At 43.2% G+C, this 22,163-nt stretch overlaps 2 long non-coding RNA genes across 2 annotated transcripts in view; both read left to right on the top strand.

Moving 5' to 3' along the window:
• LOC135187067 (uncharacterized) overlaps positions 1 to 22,163 on the top strand; it is a 128,868-nt gene that overhangs the window by 41,113 nt on the left and 65,592 nt on the right. The window lies entirely within an intron of this gene.
• LOC135186936 (uncharacterized) lies at positions 1,526 to 12,811 on the top strand. Its single transcript, XR_010307150.1, has 2 exons — positions 1,526 to 1,800; positions 11,823 to 12,811. It is a non-coding gene; the product is annotated as an uncharacterized LOC135186936 (long non-coding RNA).

The following is a 22,163-nucleotide window of genomic DNA, read 5'->3' as shown; positions in this document are numbered from 1 at the left end:
GTCTGCTCCTGGTAGCTGGCGGCAGTGGAGTTTAGCAGGCAGCAATAAGGCAGTGTGCAACAGCAGCAGGGCTGGGCACAGCAGAGAGAGCACAGCAAAGAGCCAGGGAGCAAAGCAGGGAAGCAAAAGCAGGTTGTTCACCTGCATATCTCCTTTTATCAATGTGGGCCGAGGTTAATTGCCCTTTGGCCACAGAACAGCCACTCAGGATGGCAGTTAGCCAAACCAAACCATATCAGGCAAAGCCACAGGCTCACTTTTCCCTAATTTGGGTGCAGCACAGCCTTGCACCTGGCAGGCACAAGCTAAGTGTGTGCACCTTACACCACAGGACCCTGGGCAGGCCAGACTCAGTGGCTCCAGGTCCTTTTGTGTCTGTTTCCCATGCTTGCCTCTCTGGTGGAGCAGAAAAAGGCAGGACATGTATAAGCCTACCTATGAGGCCTACCACAACAGCCTGTTACCTGTGAGTTGGCAGTCCTTAGTGATTTAGGCATCTTCTTCATACACAGTGACCTTTTGTTTGTTGGCTTTCATCCTGAGCAAAGCATGAGCCATGCATGACAGGCAATGTCACACTATAGTTACTTATGGTTTGGTAAGACCATTTTCAGGTCATCATCTGAACATTGTGGTGCTCCATTTAGGTAGGTAGATATTTTGGCAACATTTTCTAGCAGTGCTACAAAAACAGATGTCTGAGCTTACACTCCCATTGCCTTCCTGCCCCGTGGGTTGAAGTAGAACTGTGTCTTAGGCCTTTGAAATTTGTAACACATTTTCAAGTGCCTCATTTCTGGTACTGGGCATTGCACAGAAAGGATGAGATGTCTCCCCAAGAGAAGACTGCTGGCACGCAAGCGCTGCACACATCGGATGTTACCTCTTTGGGCTTACTTCTGTTATTTCTGAAAATATCACCTTGTTTGTAAGTATCACCTGCTTATTTTTCACTCCTCTATTAATGTTTATTCTTACATGCTTTGGTTCTTTTCTGGTGATACATGGCTATAATCTCTAACATCCAGTCAGAAGGAGATAGTGGTTTGTGTGCTTCCAGATTGATGCCTCAGTCATTAACTGTGTTGTCCATTACTCCCCAAAAGTACATTTGCTCTTCTTTCTGTCTGAGCCATCCCCTTGTTGTGGAGGGCCTGTAGGCCCAAAAGCAGGCTTCTTTATGCCTGCTCTGCCTGGACATGTCTCTCTGCCTGCACCAGGGGTGAACAAGCACAAAGGGACACAACAGACCAGGGCCATAGAGTCAGTTGCCCAGGACACCTGATTGTGCAATCCCCACACGCCCAGCTTGTGCCTGCCTGGTGCTGGGCCCAGGTGATTCCCATATTTGGAGTCCAGGCCTGTGGCTTTGCCCAGTATGGTGAGGTTTGGCTGACTGCCAACCTGATTGGGCATTCGAGTGGCCAATGAGGCCATTGACTCTCAGCCCACAGTTGATAAATAGGGGTGCACAGGCTCACCTGCAGCCTGCCCCACATTGCTTGTGGCTCCCCCACATGCTTGCCTGCCTGCCTGCATACTGCCTTGCAGCTGTGTGCCTGCCTTTAGCCAGCGTTGGACCTGTGCTCAGACTGCACAGAGTCCTGCCTCTGCACCTGGAGATCCTGCCTGTGTGCCCCTGGAGAGAGCAGCCAGCAGGAGCCAGCAGCAGTAAGGTCAGAGACTGCCATTTCCCCTGAAACCAGAGGATTCCAGCCTCAGAGTCCACAGGCAGAGACCCTGAAGAATTGGACACTGGGCACAGGCTGAGGCAGCCCTGGAGGGTGATTGATAAGAACTGTGAGTAGATGTCTCTGTAATTTCTATTACCTCTGCCATAAAGCAGAGAGCAGCTTTCAGCTCAGCTTTGCTGGGCAAATAGGATAAGACCCCAGGTGGCATTAAGCCGCAGGGAAAACTCTCTCTGTGTATAGTGTGAGATGTTTGCTAGTGGTTAATAAGTTTCTGTAGATAGATATTCCCATAGTGTCTTCATAATCGTGTAAAGAACAATTTAATATTGAAGTTCAGTGGTTGGGGGTGGCGAGAATTGAAATATTGGAGTTTAATAAATATCTCTATTTTGATAAATATCCTCTGGCATTCACTGATTTCTCCCCTCTGCCAAACAGGCGAAGGTCACAGAATCCCCCTCCACAACACCCCTGCTGCTGAGAACCATTTTCAAAGTGATGCCACCCACCAAAAGTCTTCTGCTTTTCTCTTACTGTCAGGCATTGCCACAGATAGGTTTGAGTTAGTTTTGGTGAACTCTGTCTGTATTCTGCCTGTTTTCTTACAGTATTTTGGATTCTGTTTAGGAGATACTGTGTCAGAGTTGGCTGTTTCCACAAACTCCATTCTTGGACAGCGTGAATTCCTTACCTTGGCAAATGTTAATTTCTGGAGTTTCTTAAATCTCATTCCAAGAGTTTTGCCCTGAATTTCAATAATTATCTGATCTTTTGTCAAGGACTCATCCCTTCTCCTTAATTAGTGTCTTAGTTTATGATTAGCAAAGTCTTTTGCCACCAACTGTTTCTCTTTTTCTTAACATATTTTGCTTTGTTTTTATTTACATCCTCCAGCTCAGGTCCTCTCATGCTTCTTTAATGCAATTAGTTAATAGCTAGTTTGAACCTCTTGATTAAGCACCTTAAAGCACTTGCTATCAGAAACAGATCAGTTCTGACCTTCCTATGGCTGTAGCCCAGGGTTTGCAGGTTCTGAGTATATCTGGGAGAGCATTTACAGGCTGTCTGCTGTGCCTGTCCGTGCTGTTCAGGAGCTGTGTCACCATGGTAGCATGAAGCCTGACCTGAAGCAGCAAGGCATTTTGTTGTCCATGCTTCCAGGCTTTGCAGAACCATTTTTTTGTTTGTTGCATGAGAGTGACTTTGAAAAGAGTTGTGCCCCATGGTTTTGTTTTCTGTAAAGTGTTTGGACAAGTAAAGTGAGTTTTTGAGACCATGAGGAAGCTACTCAGTTCAGTAATAACACTGATAATGAGTGGTCCTGGGAGATGTAGCTACCGAGGCAAATACTTCCCATAAAAGGGGAGTCCAAATCTTCTCTTTCTCCATGCTCCAATAGTGGTGCCTCTGGCCAGATGGAGAAAGCTTGGCACTCCACGTGCTCTGAATAGTTCTCAACATCTGGCTTCTCCTGTCTGATGAGAAAAATGGACTTGCACTCTCTAAGGTCCAAGCCTTAGCTGCCAATTCTAAGCATTACTGCAAACTGAGCTCCTTTAATTCCGCTCGCTAAAGGCAAACAGAGGTTTCCCAACACCAAATTATCCTCAAGTAATTTAGCTGAGAATTTCCCCTGCCTTTATGCAAGAGCAATTTGTCCAGTGAACATGCACATGCTGCAGGGAGAGGATTTTAAACCAAGGCATTGCCTCTTGCAATCTACTAATGCTTCTGCTTCTTCAGGCCTCTGAAAATGGAGAAGGTAAATGTATCTTACGTGAATCCTTCTTTAAAGTAATAAATATGAGGTGGCTACTAGAGAAGTAGAGTGAGCTGGTTTCTCTTGGGTATTTTTCCCCTCTATAGTAAGGACTGATTAATCATAAACTGACATTTTAAATCCTAGTGTTTTATCACCCTTTGCAAATGAGTTGTCTCCTACCACAACTGCAATGCTTTTCTCACAGATAAATGGGAGTTCAGTCCTTGCATGAAAGACTCTTCAAAACCTCTGAATATTGCAAGTATTGTTACTGCAGCCTATGTTCACATCAAGTAGACAAAAAGCCACTTGAAAAGTCTCTTAGCGCTTCACATGAAGAGGCTTGGCAAAAGTGCTGCAGATGCATTTGGCTCCAACAATCCAGCTGGGTTTTTGCAGGCATTTAGCCTTTATCTTTTAATTTTGAAGTTCTTTGTCCTTTCATTATGATGGTCCTTAGCTAACTTTGCCAACAGGGGTTTTCTCCTAGCGTCACCGTATGTTTTGTACAGAGTGCAGAAAGCCAAGTTCTTCTCCTAACACATTTGTTTAGGCTTTCTAGTATACTAATATTCCATTATTGATGTTTGTAAGACTGTTTTTCGTGTTTGGAAGCTATCACTGCATTTGATTTTAATTTTGCTCTGCTTTTTACACTCTATTATAGATTAATGTAGAATTTAAAAGAGACAGCAAACTACTTTAATGACATTCTTAAGTCTCAGGCCAGATTAATTACAGCATAGTAAAGTTTTTGCCCTAGTAACAGCGAAAGTGGGTTGTGTCAACAAGATGGAATTCAACTCAGGCTGTAGCACCCCTTTTTAGGATTGCATGTGAATGATTAGAGTTACAGAGAACATGCAGACAGTGAGTATGCAGTACTGTGAACTCAGCAGTGGATGAAAAACATCTGCCTTATTAAGCATCCTTTTAGAGACAAATGTCCAAGATATGCCTTTCGAAATCAGCATTCCTGAGTTGTTCCTATCACCCAAGGTAACCTTAACCTTCCCAAGAAACCATTTCTAGGTGTGATGCTGATAAGGATTGTGAACCTTAAAGACTGGGTGTTACATAGTTTGTTTATAGCACATGCATAAAGTCAGTTCTCTAAACTCATGAGCTACCATATAAAGATCAGAGCATTGTGGGCAGCTGTGTTCTTACATACCTGCTGGAGCCATGTGCCTTGGATCTAACTAGATCTCTGAGAAGGCATCATGGCCATGCGCGATGGAATGCATCAGGCCTGCCAACAGCAAGATGCAAAATGTGCCCCTGACTGTGTGCAAACTGTGGGCTCAAAAGCACTTAAGACTTGATTAGAAGCTTTCTGTAATGAAGTGCCTCTCAATGAGGAATGAATGAGGAGAAAGCTGGCGTGGTTGGTTACATTCAAGAACTAGTGTGAAGTCAGAGGTTTTCCCAAGCATACACACCTACTGCGTAGCGCTGGCTTCGTGTTTGTCATGCGTACGCTGCGACTCTGGTTTGGGGGTTCGATATGCTTACCCAGTCTCCAAATGCCAATGCAGGTGATAGCTTTTAGGATGGTCTGAATGTGAGCACTGTACCTGCATTTGGTTGGCAACAATAATTTCTGCTTCTCAGGAGGACTGAGGATAGTCAGGTTCAGCAAGCACTGTCTCTGACAGCCTGGTTTCTAGTCAGTGCAGAGGACAGTCAGGAACAGCCTTGCATCTGCTTGCAAAAAAATGGAAACATATTCCACCTTGTACAGCATCTCTCAGTGTCATACCATGGGTCTGCACCCCCAAGAAAGAAAGCAGTCTTTGTTTAACCAAATCCCCCATGATTTATCTTTAGCATATGCAAAATAAGCTTTTGGAAGCTAATGGGGGAAAACAAAAAGCATCTAAAAATTTCTTTGTGTACATCTGTATCTAGAACCTTGAAACTCAAAAGCAGGTTTAACTATTAAAGCACTGTTACTCTTAGTATCTTAGCTGACTCTCTAAATCACTCCAGAATGAGTGAACTTCAGTTCCTGGAGCTACAGCACTGAACTGAAAGGCAGTCTTCCTTTCCTGGTTCTTTGCACCAGTTTTGGTAGTAGTAGCTGTGTAGTTCTAAACTTAGCACAGTCTAGTCAATCCCAATGCCAATAGCTCGGAGCTTCTGAATTAGGCCTGGAACACAAACCCTATGAGGAGAGGCTGAGGGAGCTGGCGGTGTGCAGCCTGCAGAAGAGGAGGCTCAGGGCTGACCTCATTGCTGGCTACAACTACCTGAAGGGAGGTTGTAGCCAGGTGGGGGTTGGTCTCCTTTGCCAGGCAACCACCAATAGAACAAGGGGACACAGTCTCAAGTTGTGCTGGGGGAGGTCTAGGCTGGATGTTAGGAAGAAGTTGTTGGCAGAGAGAATGATTGGCATTGGAATGGGCTGCCCAGGGAGGTGGTGGAGTCACTGTTCCTGGAGGTGTTCAAGAAAAGCCTGGATGAGGCACTTAGTGCCATGGTCTGGTTGACTGGATAGGGCTGGGGGACAGGTTGGACTGGATGATCTTGGACATCTCTTCCAACCTGTTTGATTCTATGATTCTATTCTGATATGCATAAAAATGAAGATGAAATGTCAGTAGCAGCAGGGTCCAATTTCAATCAGTTTTTCTAATCAATGGTAGTTTCAGTGGCCATGCCCAAAGCCTGTTTCTGCTGTGCATGTGAGAAAACACTTGTGACTTACCTACATTGTATGTCCCTGGCCCCTATCACTGTGAATGGAAGATCTTGTTCGAGGGCACCGCAGAAAGATCCGACTTGTTTACAGTTCTCATTAGAAACAACTGATAGAATGAATCTGAAATTTATCTTGCCTGTTAAGGACAAGCCTCAACAATGTCAGAGTGTTCTCACATTTAAACCCTGACGAAAAGAAATAGAAAACCCATACAAAATTCTAACGGAGAAAGCATTTCAGCTTGCATGTTCAGATCAGTCTCCGTGATACCAACTGTGAGACTGGGCGTGCTGCGTGGTGGCACTTTTTCATGAACAGTTTGCTTGTCAGTACAATTCCTGCTCATGCAAAAAGGCTGCAGTCCATCAGAGCTCTTAAGAGCATGTTTATTTTAGCACTGAACTAACTGCTCAATGGTAAATGCAGGCGTAGGTGCTCTGCTGTGGTCAAGTACTGAGCAGAGACATGCTCTGCTACAGAACTCGGTAAACTGTGAACTCCTGCTCCCGTTTAATAGAGACTTCTCTTACAGCCAGAGTCTGCCCAGAGCTGGCCCAGCTTTCATGCTTAGTTTTGCAGATAGACACTTCTACCATGACATTCCTGAAGGCAAAGCATAACATTGCTGAGAATGCTCTGAAGCAGAGATTTGTCACCTTTTAATGGTGGCTGTTGTCAAGAAACAGAAGCTGAAGTGGAAGGTGCAGGCTGAGGCTGTCTGATGACAACAGCTGATCTTAGGAAATTTTTACTACTACAAATCTGAGTTTTGTAAGAACTACACAGAGTGAAGTCCTAAGCTGACAAGGAAGTGATTATCCTTAAGATAGGTGTAAAATCTGTTCAGGGCTGGATATTTCTAGAAACCCAGGGCAAAGCTGTATCTGTTGCTTGTAGCACCAGCTGCAGGGAATATGTCTGAGGCAGCTCTCTTTAAATCCAGGATTTCGGCAGAATTTACCAGTGACCATGGTGTCTTAATGGCTTCTGGACCACACACTAAAGGCCAAACTTTCTGATACTACAAAGTGGCAAAACTTTACGTATGTCTCTAGCTCTGATTTGAAGTTTGATTCAGGAAGTGTTACAACTGGCCTGATTTTTGTCAGAGCTAAGCCCAGGGAAAGAGCTCATGAATCAGAGAAAAATAACATTCAAGCAATCTGTTTTCTTTTAAAAGGAAAACTGAAACCAAACAAACCCAACAACCAACCTATTTGAAGAGATGCAGAAATAAATGCAGAATAAAAGACCCTCAGGTTCAATGTCAAAACCTTTGCTCTCAGCCACAGAGAAGGAAAGCTGCCCACTGCTGTGTTTTCAGCGAGATGTTTCAGTGGCTATTTGAGGCATAGCAAGTACAGCTTTGCTAGATACCTGAGAGTAACACAGGCCTGGATTGTCTGCAGGAGTGCTACCAGTGAGTGGCAGAAACACGTGGCTGGAACCCTAAACGTCATTGTCAAGCTTTTATCCAGAAGCCAAGTTTACAGATGTTGTAAAGTCATTAAACAAACACTGTAACTTTTAGCATAAACACAATTAACTAACATAAATATTGATGCACTTTTCTTTTCACTTCACTCAATGCATATACCACACACGAATCGGAGTTTACTGTGAAACAGTTAGCTGTAGGATGCCAATATGGTTCTTACTGGTGATGAAATAGCTTCCTTGCTTAGCACAAAGACCTCATACCTGCTCCGAAGGATTTCAGGATTGATTCAGCTCCTTAGGCTGGCGAGCTGTTAGGTACAGACATCTCCCTCCAAGGTTCAGAGAGGCAGGATGTTTTTTTCCTTGGTGTGCTGAATCTCCAAATATCCCAGCTGGACAGTGGAAATCTCATGATATGAAGGTAAGGAAGGACTGAGTAATGGATATAGAAATATATCTGTTAAAGCAGCGTACAGCTTGACATTACCAGAATCCCCACTGTATTAGATAGAGGTCTTGCTGTGAGAAAGAGTCTATTTGAACTGTCAGCTGGAGGCACTGCCCTTGGAGATTGTACAGTCTGAGCACAACAGGTGACCAAAGTGCCGGTGCTGCCCCAGCGGTATGGAGCCACCCCTGCTGAAGTTAGGTTGTGTATCACACCAACATGTGTTCTACCGAGGTTGCACACGTGCAACTGCATCTTGTAAAGCAAAGTTTTATCTGGGGAAGATAGGCATCTTCTCCAGACAGTATTTCTTACTTGATAAACATTTTTACATTAGCCCAACAAAGAGCAAAATATATAAACTAAGGCACAGGTTTGAGTCGATTAGTTCCATTAAATGCCAGCAGTTAATAACCACAAAGTCTTGTGTATGTCTCCTCATCACCATGATGAGAAGAAATCTAGAATTCAAGTGTATCTGGAATTCCCCTCTTTAGCCTACATCTATCAGAGATGTCATTTCTCTGCTTTTCCTGTTTTCTTTACCCTGCCAGGAAATGTGGCTATTTCATTTAATGCTGTTATGAAAATAGTTCTCTCTTTCTTCTTGCATACTGCATGGTTATTGTGTGTCTCTGGGTAGTCTAGTCTATTATGGCTTTGCCTTCATCAGAAAAAGCCTCACTGCTGAGGAATGACAGAGAAAGAATGGAAGTCACTGTCAAAGCATAAAAGACAAACAAACATCCTACACAACGTGCCCTTACATGGATCCAACAGCAAATTGTCCTTAAACAGGGCTATACATGGAGAGTTTCAAATGTTTTCCAGTCAATAGCTAACTTGCCGTGGAACTGATTCCACAGAGAATATAGGATCTCTCCACAGCAGGTAAATATGATGACAGACATTTCACCAAGTAACTTCAGCTTGTCTGGCTCAAATCACTCCAGAATTGAGGGACAAAGATGACAAGGAGCTGAATTTCAGCTTTTGCAGCTGTCCATAAGCTGTCTTTGGTTGCATTCTCCAGTGCTATCAAGGAATTGGACATCCTTACTAAATCCAAAAGAGCAGTTAAAAGAATGGGGAGGCTGATCATCTAGCATTCAAGAACTAGCAACTGTCAGGCTTAAGCTTGCCTCTATGACTTTCAATCATCATTCTCTGTCTATACATTCTTATGTTACTTTGAATTACCTGATTTCATATCAGTTTTCCCATTAAAAGATACAAGATACATCAGGAATCTAAATGGCTCTTCCAAGTTCACCCTGGAAGTCAGTGTCAGACCAGGATGTAGAACCCAAGTCTTCCAATTCATTGGCTGATGCTCCAGACAAGGAATATTCATCTTTGTTTACTACTAATGCAACTACAAAATTCCTAAGACATACAAAGAATGCCATTACACATCCTGAGACATGTGGTCTCCTTACACAGGCTGGAGTCTACATTACTTAGTAATACCTTGTCTCCTATAACAACAATTAGTCAAGAATGATTAGAGGATCTCAGTAAAGGTGGCAGGATATTAACCTTCTACTGTCTTTATTGGTATTGCTATAGTGAAGGTGGCAGCATCCGGACAACCTGGTCAATCGCGCTTCCGGAACTACATGTCCTTCCACAGAGTGTATAGCAAGAGGAGCCCTGCTAAAGCAAAAGGGCCTTCTGTATGTGCTGCTGCTGCTGCAGAGAATGTGGACAAGTAGAGTTCTGATGTTGTCTAAGGGCTCAGAAAAAGCCTGGAATCAGAAACTCTTGAGCAGTCACACTGATTCTCTGATACATGTTGATGAGAATTTGCTTTGTCCAGACCATGTTTTCTGCCCTGTTGTTTCTCCACTCTAAGATGGGTGGATTGCTGTCACAATAATATATTAAGTGGTCTATTTCCCAATGTGCTGAACAACAAAAGAATAGGTCTAGTCCTGAGAATGCACGTGAGCTGTTCACTCAGAACATCAGGGGAACGAGCTTCACAAAGAGGAATGTTTCTGCTCTCATTCATGTCTCACCTGCTGGAGGTGTAGGTAAACAGAATGATCTAACTGAAAGAACCAGGGAGGTGACAATGCCTCAAAAGCCATTTTTCTAGGGCTCCTGCTATAGACAATCTGCTTTAACTTCTTTTGGCTGCTCGTGCCACTTCCCATGTGAAATATAAGGATCCCATATTGGATGGGAGCAAAAGTCCAGTTTGCCTGCTTCTCGGTCTTCCAGAAATCCTGGGAGAAAGGATGAGAGCACAGCAGGCATGTATTTATGTTTTGTGTCTTTATCTATCTCTTGTATCCTCTGCCTCTTGCTTTTGAGGCAAAGGCATGGGACATGGAGGGGAATGTCACCGGTTCAACCTCCTTCCCCTGGCTTGCTGATGGGATTAATCACTTGTGCATGAAATAGTGAGAGTTGATACTACCAATAAAGTAGCCCAATCTGGTTCCTCAAACTTGTTGCATTGGCAGTAGTATTGGTCAGCATTTAAACATCAGCTACCTTACTTACAGTGATAATCTCCAGGAGTTGTGTTATGGTTCCATGAATCTACTCAGGTGGTATCTGGTGTCTTGTCAAAATTATCAACATAAATTAAACACAGAAGCCTTATGATGCACTCAGATGAAGTAGTTTTATCTGGTCTCATAATTCTTACTGCAGATGCAAGCACTGAGCAGGGAAAGGGATCTCAACGTGGGAGCTGTTTTGGAAGAAAAAAGGAGAAAATAAATGGAAACAACTTCTGTGGTTCTGCTGATTCTCCTGGGTTTTGAGACACTGCCAAATCAAATTTGAGGGTACTTGGAGCTTAAAAACAGTCTTTGGGAACTTGTTGAAGTTTACCACTTCTTAGGTGACTAAGTATGGACATGAGCTCTTAAAGAGAGAATAAACATTCTGTTTTAGTGTGTATAATTTTTTTTTCCTTCCAGTCAATGGTTTAGTGAGAGATACAAAGAAAATGTGTGCTAATAAGATCAAAGGGGGAAAAGCCAACATACAAAGCCCACTTACACAGTGGAAGTGTTTCCGTTGGTTTCAAACAGTGCTAGCTCCAGCATATATTGAAGTAATGAGCAATTAGAACTGGGAAGAACTCAGAATATGAACATTCTACAAGGCTTTGTTTACTCTCCATAAGCAGGTCCAAAATAGTTCATAGAACCATAGAATCAACCAGGTTGGAAGAGTCCTCCAAGCTCATCCAGTCCAACCTGTCCCCCAGCCCTACCCAGTCAACAAGACCATGGCACTGAGTGCCTCATCCAGGCTTTTCTTGAACACCTCCAGCGATGGTGACTCCACCACCTCCCTGGGCAGCCCATTCCAATGCCAATCACTCTCTCCAGCAAGAACTTCCTCCTAACATCCAGCCTAGACTTCTCCTGGCGTGTCCCCTTGTTCTGTTACTGGTTGTCTGGGAGAAGAGACCAACCCCACCTGGCTACAGCCTCCCTTCAGGTAGTTGTAGCCAGCAATGAGCTCTGCCCTGAGCCTCCTCTTCTGCAGGCTGCACACCCCCAGCTCCCTCAGCCTCTCCTCATAGGGTTTGTGTTCCAGGCCCCTCACCACCTTTGTCGCCTTTCTCTGGACACCTTCCAGTACCTCAACATCTCTCTTGAATTGAGGAGCCCAGAACTGGACACAGTACTCAAGGTGTGGCTTGACCAGTGCTGAGTACAGGGGAAGAATAACATAGATACAATTAAATTATTAAATTACCTTTATCTTTGCAATCTAATATGTTTAATCAGGTTATTTTTGTTGCAGAAGAATATTAGAGTCTGACTGGAACAAAATTATTGAAGAAACACATGTGAAATGCTGGAAACATGCAGGATCCCTTAGCTGTGGTTGGTTTCAATCACCTTACTAGAACTTTCAAGGTTTCATCTGACTATGCAAATCAGGAAATAAAACTTTGTGGCATCACTTTATGTTTGTGAGGCAAAACAGAGCTGAATCTGATCTACCAATGTGCCTGTTAACTGCTGCTTCACACATCCAGTTAACTAATGCATGAGCAATACCGAGCTGGACTACACTCCTCTAAGAGCTGTGTTCTTGCCGTACGGATTGGATTCAGCGTATCCTACCTGTGAAGGATGGAGTCCTTGTTGTTGTAGAAATGCATCCACACCATCACGAGGTGTTATAGTCACTGGGAAGTATGTTTAGATGCAAGGAAATGTCTGAACAATGATGTAGAGGATGATGAGAAATATTAGGAACGTCTATTTTAAAAGCTAGAGTGTATTAGTGTTTCTATCTCTTACAATACATATTCCCTGTGTCTCTAGCTTGTCCAATGCACATTCCCTCCAAACACGAGAAGAAAGAAGCTGGAGTACATTTAAATGTGGTCATCTGGTGTGAATGATTTAGGCAACTGTCTTCTGCCATTGTGATTGTTTTCCATTCTCACATGCCATTTAATATTGCAGGAAGCAGAACCGTTCTGTGTGGTTGTAGTCTATCCAATATCAGTGTGTTACTGGGAAGTAAAAATCTGACTGAAGCCAGAAGCGTAAATCTGCCAGACCTCCCAGGAATATCGAGAGCTTCTTTTTTCCTCTGCTCTTTAAATGGTGGCAGAGATAACATCGCAACTCTGTATCTGGGAAATCATTCTTTCTGCTTGTTCCTTAAAAGTTGTTGCTCCTTTCTCCTCTTCAAAGGCAGACTGCCCTCTGACCCTCCTGGTTCCTTTTGATTTATCCTTTCTGAGAGAAATAAAAATTAAGGTGTGCAGACACACATTTGTGTAAGGACCTGTCATCTCATTTGGTAAGGCCTTGCTTAAAGAAAAATGTTTTCAGCTACTAAACATTTACATTAAGTTTATTAGTGAGGTTTTGGACTTGGGCTTTTTTTTTTTTTTTTTTTTTTTTTTTTTTTTTTTTAGTAAATCCCATCTGGTAAATATTTCATTCAAAGAATTCTCTAAAGTGTTTCCACATCATCAGTGAAAATATCACATTGCAGGTAAAATATGAATTAAAGTAAAAATTGTTTGAACTCTTTAGATGTGTTTTACATAGTAGGAGTGTTTAATATAAAGATGCTGCTGAGAACTGAAGAGTTATCTTAGTAAATGCCATTCATGAAAACTTCATGTCTGGTTAAGTAACTACCTGAGGAATCTGTGTTGGAGCAAGACCACCTTTTCTTTATTTTTTGATGTGAGTTATATATTAATTATGCACAAAAAGCTTTTCCTGCAGTGGTGACTGCTGATCTTCAGAATCCAAGCACTAGTTACTTGCTGAGAGATGAGATAATTCAGAGGGAATTGCTGGGCGTTACCTCTGCTTCCAGGAGCTGATGCTTTCTCAGACAGCTGTTCTGTTAGCACAGCACAACGCCTGAGTCTTGCTGTAGGACATGTGATTTAAGATGACATTTCCTTATACCATGGTGTATATTTGATGGTTAATCCAGCGGTGGAAACCACGCTTGATGGGAGCGTGCTAGGGCTCTGTGATGAGGTGAGCTTTCATTCAAGTCCATGATCCTAGCAAGACATTGTAGCATGGCTTGGCAAAGCAGTGCTGACAAAAAAGAAGCAACAGTTTGTCACTGTAGCTTGTTCTAGTCACAGCAGTGGAAAGGTTGTATCAGCAAAGGGTGTAAACTGCATCTCTCTTAGGGGTGCAAACGTACTTTGGGTTTGAGCTCCAGTTGTTGTATGCAGGCCAGCATCAAGGAAGGCCAAGCAAGGAGCTGGCTGAACCCTCTTCTTTTACTTCTGACCTTAAGGGCAAAACGTTGTGTGTCTAAATGAGAAGAGGATGAGCATGACTCCTCTCAGGCAGCACAGCTCTTGTGCTGAGGACACGGAAGCACAGCAGGAACATGTTTGGCAATGTGGAGTCTGCTTGTAGGAACAGAATGCCATTCTAACAGCTTAAAGGTACATGAGACTGCATCCAACACATCCCTGTCCCCAGGGAGGGACCAGGACAGTTTTAGCCCTTTTAAGAACAAAGCAAGCGGAGGCTTTGCTGCAAGAGCTCAGTGCCCTTTCACAGAGTTCCTAGCAAAGGAATGAGGCTTTATTTATTTCTTTTCTGTCCTCAGCTAGGCTTTGATGAGAGGTTGCTTAGCTCTTCTGTAAAGGCTAAGTTTCCTGTCCGAGATAATATTTAAGATGAAGACTGTCCCCTTCCCCTGTTTCCTTCCTACAGACCAGAAGGAGACTCTTTCAAAGTACTTTAATCTGGAGGCAAATACATGTCCAGTTCGTAGCCCTCATGTCTTCTACGACTACCATCACTATCTGCAGGTAACAGGTTTTCATCTCATTTAATCCTTTATGGCCCCTTCCTTCATTTGTATTGCACTGTAGGTGAATTCATCAAAGCCATTTTATGCTGCACTTCTGCTTGTGTATTATCATCCCATTGTGGATACAGAAATAGACATTTAAGTCAGTAAATCAGCATTACTTCAGAAATGCCTGTTTTGATTCAGCATGCCAGCAATCTCACAGCACGTTCAGTGTTAAATGAAAGGATGCTTCATTACCAGGCTGTAGGTCTATAGGATCAAATTTTGCACAAATATGCTTTCATTTATTTATTATTTTTATATGTCTAATACTAATCATCTTGATTTCACAATTGAGTCACACATTCAATGTGGATTTTAAGGTGTAAGTCACTAAAGTATTTCAAACAGTGTAAAAGTGCTTAAGAGAATGCTGGGCTAAGCATTTTATTGGTCATCTTCCTTGTAGTAACTTGCTGTGAAATTAGACACATTCTCTAACAGCATGGCATCCATATGAGAGGCTTTGCAGTCTAATTGGCCAAATATGAGGTTGATAGCCTGTAATTAAACAAAGACAGAGGGGAAAAAACCACTAATGTAATGTAGATGGACATTCCTTCCCCTCTTGCCCACTGGCTAACATGTTGTTCATTGGGTCACTGATTAGAAAATATTCTACTCCCCTCCCATGTGGCCTGTAATATTTCTTTTCCAGTGGCTTCTTTCTTTGTCTTGAGATTGTGAAAGGTGGATGAGTTATTATCAGTGTGGTGTGAATCAAATTAAACTTTGAAATTACTTGATAGATTCTTGGTAGTTCTTTGAAATTGTACTCCTCCACCTGTAAACTTACTAAATCACAGATGTTTTGGGTCGTGTATTTTACTGTCTCTTCTGCCCTCTTATGGAGCTGCTCATATACATTAATGACTTAACCCAACTCATTCAGTGGGACTTTTGCCACTGATTTCAGTTGCAGTTGGATGAGGCTCTTCATCTGCAGGAAATGGTGACCTGTCTTGAACAAGTCAGCTATTTTCTTCTGCCTTGTAGAGCTTAGCCATGGCAAATACTGGGCAGGGAGGGACAGACACAGAACTTTAATCAAGCAAGACAGTGGGGGAAATAGTGTAGCATAACTAAGAAGAAACATTGCTCATGGGGAGCTGGAGGAGAAAACTTGTTGACATTTTATATCATTATTCATACTTACATTATAAAAACCTGTTCTTGTCAAATATGTGCTGTACAACAACATCTTGAGCTTGAAAATGGAGGGGGTTTCTGTCTTTCAAGGACTTGTCCAGCTGGGGAGGCCATGAATTTTTAAGAAAATTGGTAATGAAATTCTGAGGGGAAAAATGTATATCCTCATCTTTACATATATATTTGAAAGCTCATTGAAACCTACAGTGTGGGGTTTATCACTGAAAAAAATCTAATATCTGTAAACCTGTGGCCTGTCAATGAGGAATAGCATGAAAATCCAGCAGCAGTGTACATCAGCAGCCCTGCAAAATTCCACAGGGAGGGGAAGAAAGTTCTGTGTTAATCACAGGAAGAGAAAATTGAGAATCTCTAATAGATTCAGTTATAAAAATGGATAAGTAGCTAGAGAAGTTATGTCACATGCTGATAAAATGCACTGGAGCTGGTATCCTTCCACATCATGTGTTCTGGTCAGCATCTCTCAGAACTCTCTTGCAGGGTTGGCATGAATTCTTGGCTCTGCAGAACGCCTTAAGATGGATGTTTTCATGCTGAACTTGCTGAGAGTCGCAGAGAAGCTGTTGTTGTTCCACATGGGCATTGTGTCGGTTGGAACAGAACGCAGGTCGTCTTTTCAGGGCAGGAACGAGCGACTCAGAGATCGCTAGAGAGCTGCTGAACACTCCTCAGGTGACTAGTCTGAGTTCAGCAGAGCTGTTTATAGTAAGTGCTAGGTTAGGTATGTGCAAATGTTTTTGCAAGATCAGCACCTCAGATCTGTAAGACAGCGGTCCAGAGCCAGGTAATCTTACACAGGCAGTCAAATGCGCTCTGCGAATGCAGCCGCCAGTCTGCGGCGGCTTCCTGTGTGTCATAGCTCCACAGCTTTGATTAACCACAAATCCCTGCAATAATATTGCTGTTCTTCCAAATCCTCCTTCTGCCCAAACACATCTGATCCCTTTCACCAGAGCAACTTCTGAACCCTGCATTTTCCTTTCCGATCTCCCTATCTGTCTCCCTGGGCTCGTGCATTAGGATATAGAGCTCAGAGGAGTGTCAGACATGAAGATGTCTTCAAAAGAAAGCTGTGTTCATCCGTTTGATATTCGGAGAGGCAAGGATAGTATTATTTCTTTAAAAAATCACACCAAAACCTCAGCTGGCTCACTGATTTCTCATGCTCATGATAGCATCATGGTGAGGCCTCACATACTAGCTGCCAGTGCAAACCTGAGGGATACTGGTGCAAATGGGAGTGAATTGTTTCTTCTGTACCATTTACTGCTGATCCTCCTAGAACGCTTTCTGTTGTTTTCTGCTGTATGTGTCATATGGAAAATGAAAGCATGAAATGAAAGTACTCTCTCTGGAAAAGCTGAGGATTCTGTCCAGTAAACAGGATGAAAGCATTCGTAAGGCTTTAACATTGCCTTTTGGGGATAATTCCTCCCTTGGGCTCAAATTCTAGCATAATCCCAGGCATCCAAATCATGCTTGAAGTCACATATGAAGAATGAGAGCATGAATCTGACAGTGTGCTCATCCTGATTCCTCTGTCTCCTTCTCTCGTTACACAGGTGTGTCCTCCACCTCTATATGCTGGTCTTTCCAGCAAAAGTCCAGCCCTGATCAGGTCTTGTGCTTCGTTTTCATTCTCATATAGGAGACTGAGGTTAGTTGTTGTTGTTGAAGTTTAGCTGCCAGACTTAATTCTCATATTTGATAATGTTGTGGAAGCAAAAACTGTCAAATGCTGATTATCCTCATCCTTCTCTCCACCCTACAACACTCCCTCCTCCTCATGCTTGTTCAAAATGCTTGGCAATGGCCCTATCCAGACTTGGGTATCCAGAGAAGAAAGATGGGAAACTGTCAGTTACTGAAGGTGTGTTGTCCCCTCTGGATCTTTGGCTTCAGAACTCACTGGGAGAAGGAGCCAGCACTTCAAATACAAAGGATAGGTGGTCAGAGCATGCCACCTTCATGTCCTCAATCATCTACACTTCACTTTGCATGCTTCTGTGGGCTCCCGCTCTCTTCTGTGATGAGTTTAAACTCCTACTGCTACAGGAGCATGAGGTGAAGTGGGACCTAGACCTGTGGCACCAATTTTGTTTCAGAACAGGATTTAATGTACTAGCTGAAACTCATACCTATTGTTCTGTTCCTCTCATGAGATCCTAATTCACAATCAGTTTTTGGTAGAACCCACTGTTTTGGGGATATTGTGACGCATACATCATGGGCAATAGGCTGCCTAGGCAGTTCAATTTGGGACCTATCAAAAATGGTGGGAACAATACTGTGATCTCTTTCTTTGGCTTCTACCACTTCCATCTGCAGTGATCAATAGCTGAGACTGACAACGGTCCTGTTTTCTTCTGGGGACAATTAGCAAAGCAACATCTTGTTCAGCATGACTAGAGAAGAGCCTGAATATTTGACCTGTCAATAATTGGAAGGAAGTGAGGTGGAGAAAGGGAAGGGAAGAACTACAAAGGACATCTATTAATGGATTCAAAGTAAAAATCTCTTCCTCTGAAGTCATTCTGTGGCATAAAAATAGCAGCCAGATCCTGAACTGCGGAGCATTGGCAGTAGTCCTTAGAAACTGGTGACTGCAGCCCTGCACTGTGAGGCCACCTTGCATGGTCTGGGTGTGTAGCTGTGGTGTGGTTCCAAGCTTTGCAATAAGCAGACCTGAATAGAATGGGTTTATCACACACATGTTGTCTAGATGAACCGAAGCTGGTACTCACTGAATGGGAACAAGCGTGTCATATGGGCAGCACATCAGCTATGTAATTAAAGTTGGGTACAAAACACTACTTCTAAACTTACCTTATTTCCACTGATGCTGTTCCTGTAGTGAAATTGAGCTGACTGGGACCTTAAAATTTACAGACACACACAAATTTGTTGTCATTCATGGGTATTAAATTATGCACTTTCTATGGTAAACAAATAATCTTACCCCTATGGGCTTTATTTTATTAGCTTCCCTTAGCTAGAAACCTTTTTACAGCCATATTGTGCACCAGATGAAGCATTCATCCTTGCTGCCTGCTTTCAAAGCAGTCTGTCAGTTGTGATCAGACATGCTGTATGCTACAAAGCACAAAACTCGACCTGATGCCTCCTAACCGGGAAGCCAGTCAGCAGGAAGTTCCAGCTGAGGTTCACAGTACCAAAGTCCACAACCTTCTAATATTTTCAAGGTTTGGTGTGTTTTATACAGGTCAACACATGGTCTGCTTCTCCTAAAAGTTCACTAACAGTTTACTATCATTGTGAGCTCCAGGGTTTGGACAGCCAAAAAAAAGTACATGTATGTGAAATATCTATTGTCATTGTCATTTACATTGCAGTGAATCTCAGGAAGGATCAGATCCTTGGCTGTGAGAAATACACAGCCTTCCTTTCCACTCAGTGAAACAGTTAATTTACATCAGGTGAGGATCTGACCTAAATTTGCTTCAACTTTGATTTACCAGTGCATACGCTGCATTGCTCTCACATATGGAATCCTATCACTGCTGTATCAAAGATGTAATTAAAAACCTGCCATAACAAATGTGCACTATGCCCTACCGACTTCTTGTGCTGACAAACAGCCAGAGGCAAAGAGTTTGATCTTTTACTCAATGTGGCTTCCCTCTGGTCCTAAAGGTTTTATCAAAGAAGCTGAGAGAAGCAAGCCACGATGGAGCAGCAGGGAAAGGGAGCTTCAGATAATCAGTTGCCAAGCTCTCTGGCCTTCTTGAGTACAACTTGCACACTGTTGCAGCACCAAGCAAAAGATAGGCAGAGCAAAACACTGAGCACAGTTTGTTTTATGGTGATAGCAGCTCCTTTCTACTAAGAATGTGAGTAGCAGAGTTCTGCACCAGCTGGTACTTCTGGGTGGTCTTCAAGGCTAACTTCAGATACAGGCTAGTGCAGTAAAACAGCATGGAAGTGTCAAAGACATAAGTAACTCTGGTAGGGTCCTTATCAGCAGACAGGCCTCCATTTTTTGACCAGCTACAGACTGAGGAGGAGCATAGCAAGCCACCACTCCTGCCTAAAAATCCTGAGCAATGATGCACATAAAGAAAGAGAGCATGCAGGGTGTTTCTTTGAATGCATGAGCTTTGAGTGCCAGAAAGCAACCATCAAATGCTGAGGAGTAGCTTCCTCTGCTTCCCAAGCTCACTAATCTCTCATGAAAATGTAGCTGATGAAACCAGGCAGGTTTTGGATGGTGGAGTGCTGGAGGATGGCCACAGAAACGCTTTCTGTGTATGAAACAACCAATTCGTCCCTACAGCTCTTTTTGTTTGTTTCCCTGTAGAAGTGCCACTGCTCAAAATAAAGCCCTGGGTAACCACTACTCACAGTATGTAATAAACAGAGCTGGAACCAACCTCATCAGAATAACTGCAGGAGAAGCCTTGGTGTTAACCTGCGGCACATAACGATTTCCAAATGGCTACTTTAGCAAGGACTTAGTTTTGCTCAGTAATTGATGGGGCTATTTTAATGATTCCCTAGGACTTACAGCAGGCCATAAATGAGCAGCAGCTTTTATTAAACACATCAGTAATTTACAGCAGGCAGAAGCCCTTGCTCCCTTTGCATCCAACTAATGGATCGCTTGAGAAGCAGATGGAAGATGGCTGTCTCTTCCTTGAATGGACTTGTGAAGCTTTGAATCAGTGGTGAAGTTTTGGCTGTCTCTTCCTTGAATGGGCTTGTGAAGCTTTGAATCAGTGGTGAAGTTTTGGCTGTCTCTTCCTTGAATGGGCTTGTGAAGCTTTGAATCAGTGGTGAAGTTTTGGCTGTCTCTTCCTTGAATGGACTTGTGAAGCTTTGAATCAGTGGTGAAGTTTTGGCTGTCTCTTTCTTGAATGGACTTGTGAAGCTTTGAATCAGTGGTGAAGTTTTGTACTGATTTTACTTGTGAGGAACTGGGCATATGTGAGTAAAACCAGTAGAAAACTTCACCTCTGATTTCAGTAGGCAAGAGATCCAATATGGCATTGAGGATAAATATCTGTTATATTCCATTGAAAGAAGGTGTACAAATTCTGAAAGTGTTCCAGTTTATTTTGCTGCCATTGCTTCAGTTTAAAGGGAAATGTTATTTTAAATGCTATTGCATTAATTTTAACACCAATGCTCTAGTGGTAGTTGTAGCTCTTCAAAGGTACCCAGATTTCTTTCTACACTAAAAGCTAATTAAAAAAAAAAAAAAAGGAGATAAAATCACCTGAAAATGTTAAAATTCAAAGGCCTGAATGTATCTATGACATATTCCAGCTGCATACAAAATGCACTTAATCCTGTACTGAGAACTTGGCATTCAAACCACCAGCCCTAATAAACAGAACTACATTTTCATTTGCTATTAGTGCCCTTCACTTTTGTCTGCTGAGGAAAAGGTTAGTTTCAAGACAAAGCTTTTGTTGGGCAGAATAGCAGAACACACTCTGTCAGTGTTATCAGTGTCTTTAAATGTGGAACATATTTAACTTGACACAGGAGTAAAAAGAAAAGTAGAAATAGGACTTGTGAACTGAAGTAAAAATGTATCAAACTGTATCATATCTCTCGGGACCAGAGAAGCGGAAGAGAGGCAGTGGCACCTTCAGCATCCCACGTGAAGAAGATCAAAATACTTTTATTAAAATACACTGGAGCAGAGCTTGGGTTTTCTGAGGAGCCCTGGGTTTTCTGAGGAGCCCTGGGTTTTCTGAGGAGCCCTGGGTTTTCTGAGGAGCTCTGGGTTTTCTGAGGAGCTAGCGTTCGTGTCCAGCTCCTTTACACAGCTGAAGAGCACAGAACCCAGTAACAATCTTTACCAGCATCAATGGCTGCCAGGAAAAAGCAAGTGTCTCACTTGAAAGTTAAGCTCCCATTTTCCTCTGAAGCCCTTAGCATACTCCAATTCCTCAGTAGCAGTTGTACAGTGGTACCACAGTGGTCTCCCAGGTATCTTTACTATTTAATACTTCTGATGTTCAAACTTACTCACTGAAGAAATCATGCCTTCTTATGTTTGCACACTGATAGCACAGCCAGCTCATTTGGCTTCAAAATCATAGAATCATAGAATCAACCAGGTTGGAAGAGACCTCCAAGCTCATCCAGTCCAACCTATCCCCCAGCCCTATCCAGTCAACCAGACCACGGCACTAAGTGCCTCATCCAGGCTTTTCTTGAACACTTCCAGGGATGGTGACTCCACCACCTCCCTGGGCAGCCCATTCCAATGCCAATCACTCTCTCCAGCAAGAACTTCCTCCTAACATCCAGCCTAGACCTCCCCTGGCACAGCTTGAGGCTGTGTCCCCTTATTCTGTTACTGGTTGTCTGGGAGAAGAGACCAACCCCACCTGGCTACAGCCTCCCTTCAGGTAGCTGTAGCCAGCAATGAGCTCTGCCCTGAGCCTCCTCTTCTCCAGAAGATTCCTGCAGGTTTTAGAGCATCAGGACATGGCCCTGGGCAGGGCCATTCAATGAAGGACAAGCAAGTGACCACAAGACAGACAGTGTCCTCACTGTCTCTGTGACAGCCCCACAGCATCCGTGCAGGGTGCTAACAACAGAACCCTCTGACATCCTAAGGCAGGACAAGGTGGGGAA

The sequence above is a fragment of the Pogoniulus pusillus genome, chromosome 26 (genome assembly GCF_015220805.1).
Source record: "Pogoniulus pusillus isolate bPogPus1 chromosome 26, bPogPus1.pri, whole genome shotgun sequence".
NCBI classification, from domain to species: domain Eukaryota; kingdom Metazoa; phylum Chordata; class Aves; order Piciformes; family Lybiidae; genus Pogoniulus; species Pogoniulus pusillus.
The sequence above is the reverse complement of the archived record's forward strand: the minus strand, read 5'-3'. Positions and strand labels throughout refer to the sequence as shown.